This window comes from Panthera onca, chromosome B2 (assembly GCF_046562875.1).
Source record: "Panthera onca isolate mPanOnc1 chromosome B2, mPanOnc1 haplotype 2, whole genome shotgun sequence".
Taxonomy (NCBI): Eukaryota; Metazoa; Chordata; class Mammalia; order Carnivora; family Felidae; genus Panthera; species Panthera onca.
The window spans coordinates 26,307,192-26,322,716 of record NC_138343.1 but is presented as its reverse complement, the minus strand read 5'-3'; the positions used below and the strand labels follow the sequence as shown (position 1 = coordinate 26,322,716).

Here is a 15,525-nt window from a genome sequence, read left to right as displayed (position 1 = left end):
TCTCTTCTGTGATGAAAGACCTTTCCATTTGAAGGTTCTCCTGGGAAGACTGCAATATTAACATTGCCAGAAGCAATTTTCTTAAGTACTAAGGGCAATTACACAAGTAAATTCCTCTGGGTACCAAAAGAAAATTGAGAATATTTCTCCAAAATAAGATCTTGAGAACCAAGAAATAAATATACACATATATTTATTTATTATATATATTATCATATATAATATACACACATATATGATATACCATACATCTTACAGTCACAGGAAAACTACCTAGAGTACTGTACAGAGAATACACATACAATCTTCCCACTGTGTTACAGAGTCACAAAGAGGCAGTACCAATCGCAGTCCACATATCTTAGATGCTTATAGAAAACTGTCTACATGATTGTTCAAAACATTTTCCCATAGACTGATGGCAGTCCAGACTGTAGAAGAGCTCAGTGTAGCTGAAACACCTAAAGGGAAGTAAAAGTACTTTCGAAAATAACATGCCCAAAATGTGGTAATTTGAAAGCCCATAATTTTAGAAAGACCATTTGTTTACTATTTTCTTCAAGTAATATCTGTCCATTTTTGTTAAGTAACTATCACTAACTGAATTATAAGGCCCGCAGAGTGGGCTACATTAAGCAAGCTGTGAAACATCCATCTGAACACTATCACCATCCTCATTTAAGGAAAAATAAGGGTGTCTTGGGTCAAGGTAATCTAACTTTGTCCATAGCACAGGTAATAACTACCTCTTCCATCACTTTGAGACCATCATTTGGACCTCCTTCTTATAATGCAGACCCCTGACTCAGAGTTCACCAAGCTATTACAAAGGAAAAAAAAATTAAGATAATATCAGACAAGCCTAGAGCTCAATATCCAGATTTCTAATAAAATCTTCTATTCTTGAGATTACTTCCTCACTATTCTAGTGTTAAAATACCCATTATTTTAAATGATGGCAATATTTAGTATTAGCATATAGCAGGGGTTTTGCTTGGTTAATTTTGATTTTAAATATCCCTAGGAGGCAAAATAAGAGCACTGATCCATATTGAACCAAGAATATATATTGTGGGGTAGATGTTGCTAGCCATTCCATTCCAGATGTAATGTTTCACCATTTCTTGAGTTCTACGACTAATTACTGAACCTCTTATTCCTCTAGGGGGAGCACTGCCTATACAACAGGCTGGTGTCCTTACCCTACCACCTACCTCCCCAGTAACCAGCAGGCACAGACACAACTGCAGTATGAGATTTTACAAGTGCCAAGTAAAAAGAGAAAAGCCATGTTCAAATTCTGAAGTATAACGTATCCCTAGCGCGTGCGCGCACACACACACACACACACACACACACACACACACACAAACACACACTCTCTCTCTCTCTCTCTTAAAGAACTAAAGTTGAGAAAACTTCTATGCTGCTTTTATATTTAGTATTATCAAACCTGTGCAATTATTAAAACCTCTAGAAATCAGATAAGTAGTCCTAAGAAAAGGACAAAGATAAAAATAATTTTAAATTAAGGGGAAAATCTAGGGAATTTTAATGCATGATTTATCACAATGTTTAACATGAAGCTTAAGGCAGATTCTTAAGTTGTTTCAATAAAACAAAGGCTCACTGAGCTAAGTGACTAGCTTAGCACTACTGCTATTAGCCACACACAGACAGAACATATACTCCTTCCCATCAGGACCCAAAAAAACTAGTTTATGTACACAAAAAGATTCCTACGCAAGATAGCCTGAACATACACAAAGGTGACATATTCTGTTATACATACAATTAGTGAAAAAAACAGTAACTGCTCCACATTGCAGAGAAACAAAAAGCTTCATGTAAATGAGTTTTCTAGCTACTGAAGGTTAACCAATTCAGATCCTCAATTATTTTTTCATTATAATTAACAGATGTGTGTAGAATATTTCAAATATATATTTCCTACTTCTACAGATGGCATTTTGAGAATGCCAGGTCTGGGATTAGGGTGCTAGCTTAGTATCCCAGTTCCTCTCTATACTCCTCAGCTTCTGCACCTACTTCAGCATACTGATAAAGGGATTAAATAATGCACATAAAGTGTTGAGGACATATAGCCTGGCACATAGTAATTGCTCAATACATTTTAGTTATTATTAAATAAAATTATAGTGGTGTTTGTTAACTATTAAGTTTTCTAACAAAATCCCAAATATATTTATCCATCCCTTCCCAGTGCAACTCAGCTCCAGAAGTGAGCCAACAGATGGGTTGGGAGAACACATGCAGTTCAGTACAGACCAAGGAGACATAAAAGAAAGTCAGCTGGGGGCTTCAGTAAAGGTTTTCTTATTCATGACAGAAAGAGACAGAAGGTGACAGGGATAAAGGAATCTCCTTCTTCTAAACCATCTCTAGACATAGCACCTGGAAATGCTTTAGCCACTCTGCACCCTCTCATACCACATGGGGTTAATCTCTTTTGCTGTACTTAATGACTACCTAAAATAGTTCTGTTTACTTGTTTATTATATGCCTACCCTCCCTGCAGCATCCCAGAAGTGAAAGGGAAGTTATTCTGTTGGATGCATATGCAAATATCCCTTGCAAGAGTACTTAATTGCTAAGGCCAGCAGTCTCCAGCTGGCTCCTACCTCCAGTCCTTAGCACTAGGCCTGAACATGGGGAATGCTCAAGAATTATTTATTGAAGTAATTAAAATAATCTTATTCCATGGCAATGAATCTTTGACAAAGACTGTGTTTTTCAAATAACATCTGATTGTTTCCAATGCGTTTGACAGCATTTTCAATTACTCTTCCCCCTACAATTTTCTAATTTGCATTTTAAACTTCAGACAAGACCAATTCACTACAGTAGCAATACCTGTCCTACACGTTTTTTAAATAGGGCTTATGTCCCAAGATGCTTTTTTTAAATTTTTTTTAATGTTTACTTATTTTTGAGAGATGTGGGGAGGGGCAGAGAGAAAGAGAGAGAGAGAGAGAAACAGGGAGAGAGAGGAATGGAGGATCCGAAGTAGGTTCTGTGCTGACAGCAGTGAGCCCGATGTGGGGCTCCAACCCATGAACCATGAGATCATAACTGAGCTGAAGTCAGACGCTCAACCAACTAACTGAGCCACCAAGGTACCCCCCCACCAAGATGCTCTTTTTTTGGTGAAACTCCTCTCCTCAAAAAAGCAGTAATTTTTTTTAAATTCCCAAAGGACATGTAAAGTGGGGAAAAAAAATTTCACGTTAGTATTCTTAAAATCATTTGTCCTATAGGATCAGAAATTAGGTAATAGTGAAAAGGAGTCCAAAAAACTGCTCCAGAATTCGAAATTCCCATAAAATATTTATCCCCTTTGAAAACAAGTCTACCAAGTTAATAGCTTCTAATTTTTTAAGCAAGCCAAAGTAGGAATTAAAATCAAGTACTCTTATAAGACATAATATAGAAGGATTCCAAAATTACAACTTTGCTATCATTTTTTCTAGTTTAACCACCTAAAATTTAATTAAACTTTCAACAATTAATCATTTAATCCATCCCTTTTGAATTATAGTTCATGCAACTAAACAAATATAAAATTGTGTGGGAAATTTTAATGTTGTTTTTCATTTAGAACTTGTTACATTTCTCTATAATTCAACTGATTAAAAGCCAACTAGATGTGATATTTTGTGATGTGATAAAGAAAAGTTATACTACCTCTGACACGAATTTTTTTTTTTTTTAACATCTGGATTCAATTACAAAATAGCAATACCTCAACTAACTCCTTAAGTGGTTCAAATGTTATTTTCTACTTGGGAAAATTAAGATTTCAAGAATGTCTTTCTCAATGACAATGCGTATAAATATATTCACAATTTATACTTTTCCCAGACTTAAACAAAATATTGCTTCAGCAGTAAGTATCTGCATGACTACCATTTCGAAGGACTTTGCCTAACAGAAAAAAAAAATGAAAATCAATGGGATAAAATTCAAAAAGATTACAATAACTCTTAGATAATAATACAAGTTACAGGACACTCCTAATTACATTTAAAACGTACACTTAAACATGCATTGTCTGTGAAAATTGCACAGCCCCAAACTCATGTTTGGCAAGGGAATAAAAATGATAAAACTGCTATAAAGATTATAGTCACTGGAGAAAAACATCGCAGGTAGCCTTTGCATTAGAAAGGGTCTGCTTACTCTTTCAGTTGTCACCTTTTTCAGCATGACAAAGTTGTATTAACCTTTTGAAAAACTAAATTAGAAACACTGAGCTTACCAATTGAGAATAATCTTAAAATAATTTTGTACTCATGCAGCCTGACATGGTCTCTAATCTCAGATTGTAAGAGCACACTGTCCTCTTTTTGAAAAGTCATTTTCTGAATAGTTGTTAAAAAAAAAATCACCACTTAAAACTTTTTTTTTAGGTCACTTCTTATAATTTCTTCTGTATGCTCATGTCATGTTTTACTTAACTTGTCTTCCCTAAGGTTACTCCCTCTCCAGGTGACTTAAGGGACAGGGAAGTCAAAAATACTCCTTACTCTCCATTATTTCCCAGTATTTTTGAACTGAATAAAGGGAACATGGGCTTTCACTGCAAAGGTCTGTTCACTACTTTAGAAACCATAAAACGATAATGCAAAGTAAAAGCTCATCATAAGGGGCCAATATCACTCAGGAAAGCCATTTTAGACCATTTTAACTCAAGAATGCCTCAAAACGTTTTGCAAGGAGTCCCTTGATTTATGGTTGTCCGTAAAGCATAGTGAAAAAACCTCTACAGCTCTAAATTCTAATCCCAGCTGCTCATTAATCTGTCATTTACTAATGGTGGGATCTTAGGGCCAACAAGCTTTGGGCTTCCATTTCTACACTCATAAAATGAAAACAATACAGACCCAATGGTCCTAATAGGGCAATTGTAGGAATCAAAGGAGATACTTAATGTGAACTCACTTCGAAAAAGAAAGCAAATAAAATATAAATTAATTTTCATAAAGATACGTGAAAAAGTTCTATTATGGTGGGTCGGGGCGCAGGGGCAAGGGTACACGTAGAGTAAAAGAACAAAACAATGACAGGCCTAGAAGAGACTGTGGTCACAGTGTGGGAAGAAGCACCATTTAACAAACAACACTAGGTAGCTGCACCTCAGAAGACTAATGGTCAGAGAGTGTTAGGAAAGAGGAAAGAGGCCTCCTCCTGGAGGCCACCGGAGGACCAAAAGCAAGGGGCTATCTCATAGTCTGTTTTCATACAGATGGCAGCAATCCTACCAGGTTGGAACCTGGGAGGACAATCAGCTGGGACAGTGGAACTGCTGCTCCTGTCAGGGAATAAGGAATAATAGACCAGGATCAGGGATAGTTTTAAAAGCTGTACAAAATGTAGACATAAAAGCATTCTGAGATGAAAGAGAAGCCCCTAGATGTGGGAGCCCAAACAGGCTCAGCAATCTCAGATAAGGCATATGGGTCATCACTGAGAATAAAGATGAAGAGACTAAAATTCAAGCGTAAAGGGGGAGAAGGACTGAACCACCACTATTCAGTTTTTGGTCAAATAAAACAATCCATACAACAATTTGGCAAATATTTATTAAGCTCCTATTATGTCCAAAACACTGCTCTAAGTGTCCTGGCAAAGAGGTAAACCATTAATGCTCCCTACACTGCAAAGCCTCAACCAAAATCAGTGCTTTAGCAGCAGTTGGATGAAAAACAAAGTATTATTTTTTTTTTATTTAAAGACTTTCAAACTTAAAATAAACCTGCTCCCAAGGTCCTTGGAAAAATAACTGATTCCAGATTTGAAGCAGGAAAAATAAATAGATTATCTTCTCCTACCAAAAAGTAATGAAGCAAAGACTACCACAGCTGCATCAAAGGGATGCAGAGGTCAAATGAAAAGGTTTCCATGGCCATATATGAGGCAATTTGAGCATCAACTAGTTACAATGGACTGAAACACATAAAAAAATATATAATTCCATGAGTTTATAATGATACCAAAAGAAAAAAATTTGTTCACCATTGTAGGATGGTACGGACCAAGTCTCAAAAACTGGTAAAAAAAAAAAAAAAAAAAAAAAAAAAAAAAAAAAAAAAAGAAAGAGGCATCATTTATTTTGCCTTTCCTACACCCCAAAGTAACTAAATACTTACAAGTTTCTCCTTTTAGAAGTATTTCAGCTACTCAATGCAGAAGGAATTACAAAATTCAATAATCACCACTTTGTAATCACTAATGAAATCATGGATCCTGTCCATTGATACTCAATGGCTGCTATTACAAGAAAAACAAGACATATATGCCTCCTAGTGGAAGTACACAAGACCAGCTATGGGGTACTCTTACCCTCACTGCTCCCCCCCCCCCAAAAAAAACAAGATCAAGCCTTTAAACCTAAATATCTATTTACAGGAAATACAAAGGATGAAAAAACACCTCAGGAATAAAATTAGCCTGAGTCAAAATATGGAAACAAGACACAGCAAATGGCCCAGTGTCTTTAACAAATACATTATGACAGAGAAACAGAGAGAGAGAAAACAGTGAGAGAGAGAGCGAGCAGGGAGGGGAGAAGGATAGAAAAGGAGGAAGGGGGAATGAAATACTGGCAGTATAGTTATTTAAGAGAATCATTTAAGAAAATCATTATTTAAGAGAATCATTTAGAGATATATAATAAATACACATATAATAATAAGAAGCCCACAATTTACTATAAAAAACTTAGAGAGAGGGGATCATGGAAAAATATAGAGCTACACATGAAATAAATTTTGCTACAATCTAATAATTGTAGCACCTAAGTGATATCATGTAGAGACTCATTATACTATGATTTCTACTTCAGTATATATTTGAAAATTTCCTTAATAAAAAGCGTAATATATAAAACTGCCTTCAATCATTTTTGACATAAGACAGAATATAAATAAAAATTTTAAAGATTTGAGATTATTAAAATGCTTTTTTTAAGAGGAAAATATACACTACTTAAAAGAACTCACAACATGAAATAATTTTAATTTCTAACTTTATAGTATTTAAGGTTCAGAAATATGTGGGTAATGTTTTTAAAGTCTGTAAAGAAAATAATAGCCCATCTAATTTCATAATTCCTAGATTTAGGATAAATTATTTTGAACATTTTAAGAAAAACAATCTCCACTGGCTCAAGTTAGTATGAAACAGATTTTGAGTCAATCAGAGGAACATGCATGTACTTTAGTAGAAGACCTGTGAACCTCGAGTACTATATGGAGGGGTACATAAGCATGTGTGTATGTGAGTGTGTCTTTGTGTGAGCATGTTTATGTATAAGTATGTACCTGCATGCACACTTATTGCACTCATGTTTTTCTATGAGTAAAGATCCAGGCTTTAGTCAAAAGGGTCTGTAACTCAAGAAGAGTTCAAAAAAAAAAAAAAAAAAAATTGGCTCACTTAGAACTGCTGTCAATGCTCATACATAAAAATTTTATTTCTAAAAATAAAACAGAATCACTAAAATTGTGCATATCCTCCCACAAGAGGCCTTTTCACACTGTATTTAACACATGCTCCAAAAACATTAAAAGTGCTTTAAGTTGGTTGAATGAACCAAAGCTGTTTCTTAGCTTGCCTGCCCTTTGCTTGTGCAGGTACCTCTGTCTGGCATGACCCCCATTCACAACTCAGCTATTACCTGCTCCAGAATACCTGCCCTTCCTTCCACTGTGCCACAAGGCCCAAGTTCAGTATTCACCACCACTCTTACCATGCACAGGGACCTGCACAGTGTCTTGTCTCCCCCATGAGACTGGGAGACCGAAAGGACACACCTGTCTTTGATTGTTCACTGGGTCCTGAGGGCCAGGCAGTGTCCCACCCAACTGGATTCGGATTAGGGCTGTCACTCTTGCCCCACTTGGAGGGCACCTCTCTGTAAGTAGTAAGTAGGTAAGCAGTTCAAGCAGAGAGTGGGATTAAAGATTATTAGAAGGCAGTTTCTCTGCAGCCCAAGCTGTGACACCTCTTAATCTGCTTAAAAGCCTTCTAAGCCTCTCTGCTTCACCTCCCTCCCACCTGACTCCACCCTTTGCTTCCATCCCACTTCTCTTCCATTCTGCCATCCACCCCAATCCCATTAGGAAAATACCCTTACCACCCCCCACCTTTTTTCCCTCTTTGGATTTTTTTTTCCCCTCACCTTAAACCCTACTACACCAAGAGCTATGGAGCATTGTTACTTGTGACATCCCATAACATAGGTCTGTGGTACACTTCTTATATACTGTAATGTTTTTATAGTGTAATATAATATTCATATAATAAAACATAATAGTAGATTTTAGACAATACTTTAATATTAAGTGAAGGTTTGTATTTGTGGTTTGTTGTTAATTTTAAAGGGGATAGATGTAATTTCACTAACTTACTTTTGAACTAAGCCTTTTACTGGGGTAAAGTAGGAGAAAGGTCTCCCAACCCTGTTTTAAAATAGGAAACATCAAACTATGCTTTTAATGACTTTGCAAATGGCTAATAAAGCGAAGGTGCCCTTGTGTGGATTAAATATGTGAAGATCTTGGCACATACAGGGCTTGATATAGTAAGCACTCATAATGTTTAGCTGCTATTAATAACATTCCTAATTGTAGTTAGATTATAAGTAAAATGGCTTTTGATATTAATAACTGACATTTCAGGGTATCTTAATACAAATTAGTAAGCTCCTTGAGGGCAAGATCGCTCTGAACTCTCCTCAGAACTCCCCAGCCCCACCAGGGTGCTGGACGCCCAGGCTGCTGGGGAACATTTATGGGATGAATGGAGTCACCTAGAGCCAAAACCTACCAAGAAACAAGAGCTCTGCATGTCCTTCTCTGAAAAGAGACAAGACAAAATTGGCTTTATTCCAGAAAATAAAAAGCCAAGCAATACACTGCTTGGCATATTTACATATCTACACTGCTGCCATATTTATCCAAAACTTATTTTAATCAATGTCATTTAGAGTCTGGAATTAGTCTAGCTATATCTGAAAGACAAACTGAAAGAAAATGCTCTCAGGTTCCACAGGAACTGAGAAATGGTTTGTAAAATGGTATTAGCCTGTGGGAGTGTCCTTAAGTGTCCTCACCAACTTCTTCCTAGAGCACCCTTTTTACTGACCCTACAATCACCCCATCCCAAGCCTGATAAGCCTGATAAACCATTTTCTCACTTACTCCTTAAAAAAATAAATAAATAAATAAATCTGCAGAGTTAGAATAAAAACCTCAAGGAAAAAAAAGAAAAGAAAGTTAAAGGGTTATAACAAATTTATCTAACTACCAAGATATCCAGAACTCATCCTCTGGAAATTTGGAGGCTAAATGACAAAAAAACAAATCCCACATTTCTGTAAATCAACCTAAATTCTCTCTCTTCACAGATATAATGAGGAAAAACAGGGGATGGAAAAACCCTCACCCACAGGAAGTACAGGATAAGGGCAAACCAGTTAGATTAGATAATTCAGGAATTACAAGATATTCGAGTTTATACACTGTTTGTTGGATTAAGAGTCAATCTTTGCCAGCAATTAATGATTCACTTTTGCACCATACTTTCATATCCTGGAATGGAAAATTGGGACCTTTTTTATCCACCTCAAAGAGCATGGGACATTAACATTATCTTAAATTTTTATCCTTCCCATGTGATGCTTCTTCAGTATATTTAAATATCTACATTTATAACTTTGAATCCTTTCTATATTTTAATGTGTGTATATTTTAAAGTATTTCAGATTACAACTGCCCTATCATTTATTGCTATGTGCCAATAACCCAGCAATAACATGTTAACTAACCTCATTCAATAGATTGAGAAACTGAGGTTCACAGAGGGTAAAGTTTATTGAAGGTCACAAGGTCCCAAACTCAGATCTAAAGCCTGCGTGCACTCTTTATATCACACCATGTTGTTTTCCATTTTGTACACTCTTCACTTGCACAGATTTCCTGTTAACCAATCACCACAGTTCTTAGAATAACTACTTTGTTTTAAAAGAAGGTTTAGGGGCGCCTGGGTGGCTCAGTCGGTTAAGCGGCCGACTTCGGCTCAGGTCACGATCTTGCCGTCCGTGAGTTCGAGCCCCGCGTCGGGCCCTGTGCTGACAGCTCAGAGCCTGGAGCCAGTTTCAGATTCTGTGTCTCCCTCTCTCTCTACCCCTCCCCTGTTCATGCTCTGTCTCTCTCTGTCTCAAAAATAAATAAACGTTAAAAAAAATTAAAAAAATAAATAAATAAATAAAAATAAATAAAAGAAGGTTTAACTCCCCTATATGCCCAACAAATCTATGCCCAAGGTACACAGGCTATACTGGGACATTCTGGGACACATCTCGAAAATGAACAAGAATTTAAATTTCTGAAAATTAAACGTTCTTTAGATGTTTGCTGAGATCATTTTATAGCCAAGATAATGTAATGTCCACTTTAAAACTCTTCTAGATTAAAACTACTATGTAAGGTAAAATATAGGGCCTTTAAGACCAATGTTTTTCCTTGTCATGGTGGAGTGTCCCTGAAAACCTGAGACTGGGCTTGAACCCAACTCCATGCAGAGGAGAGATGCCCTTCTACTCTGTTGCCTGCCCCAGGCAGCCTAGTATCTTTTAGAGTCTACCATTCTCACCTCAAGGGTAAGTCAGTACATATAAAAGACTGTACTTTCTTTCTTCTGGTCATTTATTTAAAAGGCAACTTTATTTAAAGCAAAAGAAAACACTCTGCACCTAATCAGCAACATACAAAATCTAACTCTGAGTCTACACTGCTGCCATATTTATCCAAAACTTAAAAATTCTCACAGAGATTATCTGAAGGAAACGGAGTAATCCACTCTGACACTGAAAGACAATTGACATGAAACACAGGCTACCAGTGGCTCCTCTGAGGAAAGGAAATTGGCCAGGTGAGGGACAGGGTTGGGAAGGAGACTCATGTTAACATCTATTTGTATTTTTTGTATTTTAAGTTAGATGAATTATTACCTACTCAAAAAAAAAAAAAAAAAAGTAGAAATTTTTAATAAAGCAAAATTTCACTAAAAGCCAGATCATAAGAGACCTGTGAACTTGAATCTCTACAGAACTGCTTTAACTGCTTTAACTGCAGGGCATGCTGACACTGCCAATCAGCCAACAGCATAGTATGTCCAATGAGAAGGCAACGTTGTAGTCCCCTGACACAGGCTCTCCTAAACCAGTGCCTCTCAATTAGCTGCAGTGAAGACTGTCATCCCTGCCATCGTTTTCAACTTCTAGTCCATCAGGAACTGGTTCTTTGGTAAATACAAAGAGAATTAAGAGGAAAATGACCATACATGTGAACGTCAAAGGAATGTCAACTTGGTATTAAAGCTTCTAAAGTTACTATTATCTTCTATATTTATCTTGTCACAGGCGGTAACAGCTCAGAGACCACACCTGTGGACAGACCACATCTTCTGGTCACTGACTTAAACAGGGAACTATAAAAAAAAAAATTCACTCTGATATCTGAATAGTGAAAACTGCTCCAAAGCAGCCTAGTTGCTTTCTTTCTTTTTTTTTTCCAAATACCATAAATTAATTATATTTCCTTCTGTGTTTTGGTTATAGTAATGCTTATAGACAAAACTGTGACCCTCCTCTAAGAAAAGATGTACAGAATTGTGGCATGCAGTTAATCTCCCAGCTTTACTCGGGCTTCACTTGAGAATTCCAGTTCTCACTCTTAATGTCACAATTTATCCAGCCATTTGACTTCAACTGCATTGTATTTCGTTACATTCATCAGGCTCCCTTGAACACATTATTACATTCTTTTAAAATGCATCATCTAAAATGTTACTTTAACAAAGTGACTTTAGTGAATTTTATAATATGAGTAGAAGAATTAGAAACTCTTACTCAACACATAGTAGTTCCAAACAAGAACAAAATAAAAAATTACTTTCAAAACGTGCCACATAGTATTAAGAGAAAACAAAAAAAAAAAAAGAAAAGAAAAAAAGAAGGAAAGAAAGAAACCACAATCAATAGCCACTGCCAACAGGACAAGCAGGAAACTTGGTCCTTCCCCTTTAAGAGGCAACCAGGACATTAGGAAGAAAAAAAAAATTAAAGGACTATAAAGGAATAGGCTTACATACATACATTACATTACATTACATTACATTACATACATACATTACATACATACAGTATTTCCACCTAAATTATTCTCCAACATAATGAAAAACAAAAGAAAGACATTTTTCTGACAGGGTTCACTTGCTTGCAGTTGATTACCAAGAAGCATCTAATATGCTGAAGTCTGATAAGTGACTGCTTTTGCACGTTGTCACAGTCATAATATCAGGGCTGTAAATTCTCAGGAAATCACTAGACCATCACTGCCTGGATGAATGCTCTAGCAGAGAGTTTTGGAGCTTCTCAGAGTTTAACTCTAATCCTCATTTAATGTGACTGCAGACCTAATTTCCCTTGGCATCTTTCACAGCTCCCCTGGGATTATGGATCTCACCCTAGTGTTGTGACAAACGACTCCTGAATTTCAAGATGGTTCTAAAACCTCTGCTTTCCTCCATGATAAGTGCTTGTCTGAGATCCTGCTTGTCTGAGATCCTTTATCACTGCTTGTCTGAGATCCTTGGCCCCAACTTCCCCCATTTATTCACTGATTCATTACACAATTACTAGGCACAAACCAGGAGTTTAAGCCATGGAGTCTGTGAAGAGAAGAGGGCTGTCCTTGAGGCATTTTTATTGTGTTAGGAAAGATAGGCAAGTAAAGAGAACACACTGCAAGGGAATGATATTGTAATAGAGGTGATTGCTAGCCAATTAAGAACAAAAAGAGGAAATACTGTACTCCTTGGGAAGGTCAGGGCAGGGCTGAGAGTTGAGTACGTGAGTAGTAGCAGTTGCTGGTCAGTGGGCACCGCAGTGGGTGTATGGAGCAATGTGGGCAAAGATAAGAACACGAGAAAAGTTGAGAAAGATACTGCGATGTTTAATTTTATTGTCTACTTAGCTAGGCTAGGGTACCCAAACACCAGTCTTTATGTCACCATGAAGGTATTTTCTTAATGGGATGAACATTCAAATCAGCAGACTTTAGTTAAGCAAATTACCCTCCACAATGTGGGTGGGCTCCAATCCACTCAAAGAAGAAGGGATTCTGCTTCCAAACAGTCCGCAGACTCAAGCTGCAACATCAATTCTTCCCTAGGTCACCAGCCTGCCTGCCTGCCTTCCCTGCAGATTTCAATTTTACCAGACTCCACCATTACATGAGTCAGCCAATTCCTTGAAAGAAATCTCTCTTTCCGTATATATGCAGGCAAATGGTTCTATTTCTCTGGATACCCTAATACATATATAGTGAGATTCCCATATGTCAGCATACAGAATGACTGGATTACAAGGTGAACACACAGAGAGGGGGAGCATCACTATAAAGGCAGAAAAGTTCTGGTTATAAAAAGCCTAAACACTCGGAGTTCATACTTCCCCTTGGAACAAGAGAGAGCCACCAAGGGTTTTAACCAGAGTGACAAGATCAGACGGTCATTTCAGTCAGCCAATTAATGGAAAAGGCAGAGACTAGAGGCTAAAAGTCAGGTAGGAGGTGACAATAGCCCAGCCAGGATAAGGTGACTTACCTGGACAGTGAAAGGAATAGAGGAAATAACTAGAAAAGTTATGTTAGTGGGATAAAATCAACAGGACCTGCTGGTAAAGACAGGAGCAGTGAAGGAAGCGGAGAATAGGATGATTCCACGATTTCTGAATGGCTTCTGAATGGACTGTGTGGTGCCACTGTGGATTAGGATGGGAATAAACAGAGAAATGGGTAGGAGGAAATAAGGGGATGAATTCATCATTGGACATGTGGAGGTTTTCCATGAAATAATTGTATGTAAATGTTGAAGCACTTGGAAATCAAGGGTCTAGAACTCAGGAAACCAATCTGAGCTAGAGAAAGTTGGTGCAGAAAGTGTGTAGAGCAGAAAAGCCAGAAATGGGATCATAAAATGCACCAACCTTCAAAGAAGGCGGGAAGAAGAGGAGGAGAAGCAGCACTAAAAGTGAGGTAGAAGGAAAACCAGCAGAGGGGAGAAGGTCAAGAGAAAGTGCCTCACAGTCACAGCAGGTGTCATGAAAAAACAAAAGACATTTAGCAATGAAAGGTCATAGATGAGCTTAGATAATAAGTTTCAGGGTATGAGGGGAAAGTGACCAAATACAGCAAATTGAATAGTAATTAAGACAGAAGAAAGTGAGTATCAGTAATAAAGATGCTTAGCCATGAAACAAAAGCTATGGGAACAATTACAGGAGTAGTTTTCCTGACAGCCCCTTGTGGAACCCTAGAAATTGTCCATTCCTATTGACATAGATGCTGGATTACATATTTCATCTTCATTCAGCATTCGCTGCAGGGATCTCTGACCCTGTTATTGTTTTAAAGACCATTGACCACAAGACAACAATGACCTCTGGGCATTAGGCTTAGATGACCAGGTATTTTCAGCTGGGGTAAAATGTTGGAAACCCTGTCAATGTTGCAAAAAACTGGAAACTATTTTCAATTTGCAACTAATCGCTTCCTGATTAAAAGATCTCCATGATGCTTCTTTTAGGAGAAATATATTTAGTAAAAGGGATCAGTGGTCAGAAATATTTTGTGCATAAATTTGGTACTGTGTCTCAGAATGTTACTGATAAAGAAAGTATCATGAGTACAGCATTTGTTGACTAACATCTAGTATCTTTATAAAAACATGTTTATTTGGACATGAAGAGTTGGTGGAGTATTCCTATCAAAATTATAGCACATCCTCAGGAAAAGAATTCTGGGGCAAGATAGACTAATGTTCAGGATGGTTAGCAGTAAACAATTCATGCATACTTATTATGTGCCAGGCTGTGCCCTTAACATGCATTATCTCATCCACCTCTCACCCTATGAAATAGGTAGTGTTATTATCCCCATCTTAACAAAAAAGAAAACAGAGGCACAGAGAGACTAAATAACCACCTCAGAGCCACAGAACTAAAAATTGGGAAACAGCCATCTAAACACAGGTGTGTCTGCCCAATTTCAGACACTGGCTGAGATTAACAAGCCTTTCCCCTGCTGATTGTATTAAAGACAAAGGGGCAGAGCAAACTGCCCCTCTAACTTATACTGTTTCCTGTTAGTGAAGGCCCTGGTCCTAAACCACCCCTCTCTTCTGCATTCATTCTGATTTGTCCCACGTCACTCAGTGTGAATGATAAGTCATCTGCTAACTCTTAGATGTTCCACCTTGCATCCGGATCAGTGTGTTTGCTATAGACCAACACTGATGATCAATATCACTGCAAAAAGGAAATAGAAAAGCACCTGCAATTACATATCAACCTAGGGATCAGAAGGGAGTGATTGCAAAACCCCAACACAGAATAGAATAAGGAAATGCTTCAAGAGTAAAATGAGAGGGGTAGATTCA

General features: G+C 37.3%; 1 protein-coding gene across 3 annotated transcripts in view; it reads right to left on the bottom strand.

Moving 5' to 3' along the window:
• The window catches only part of GMDS (GDP-mannose 4,6-dehydratase), a 627,567-nt gene that overhangs the window by 576,417 nt on the left and 35,625 nt on the right, over positions 1–15,525 (bottom strand). The window lies entirely within an intron of this gene.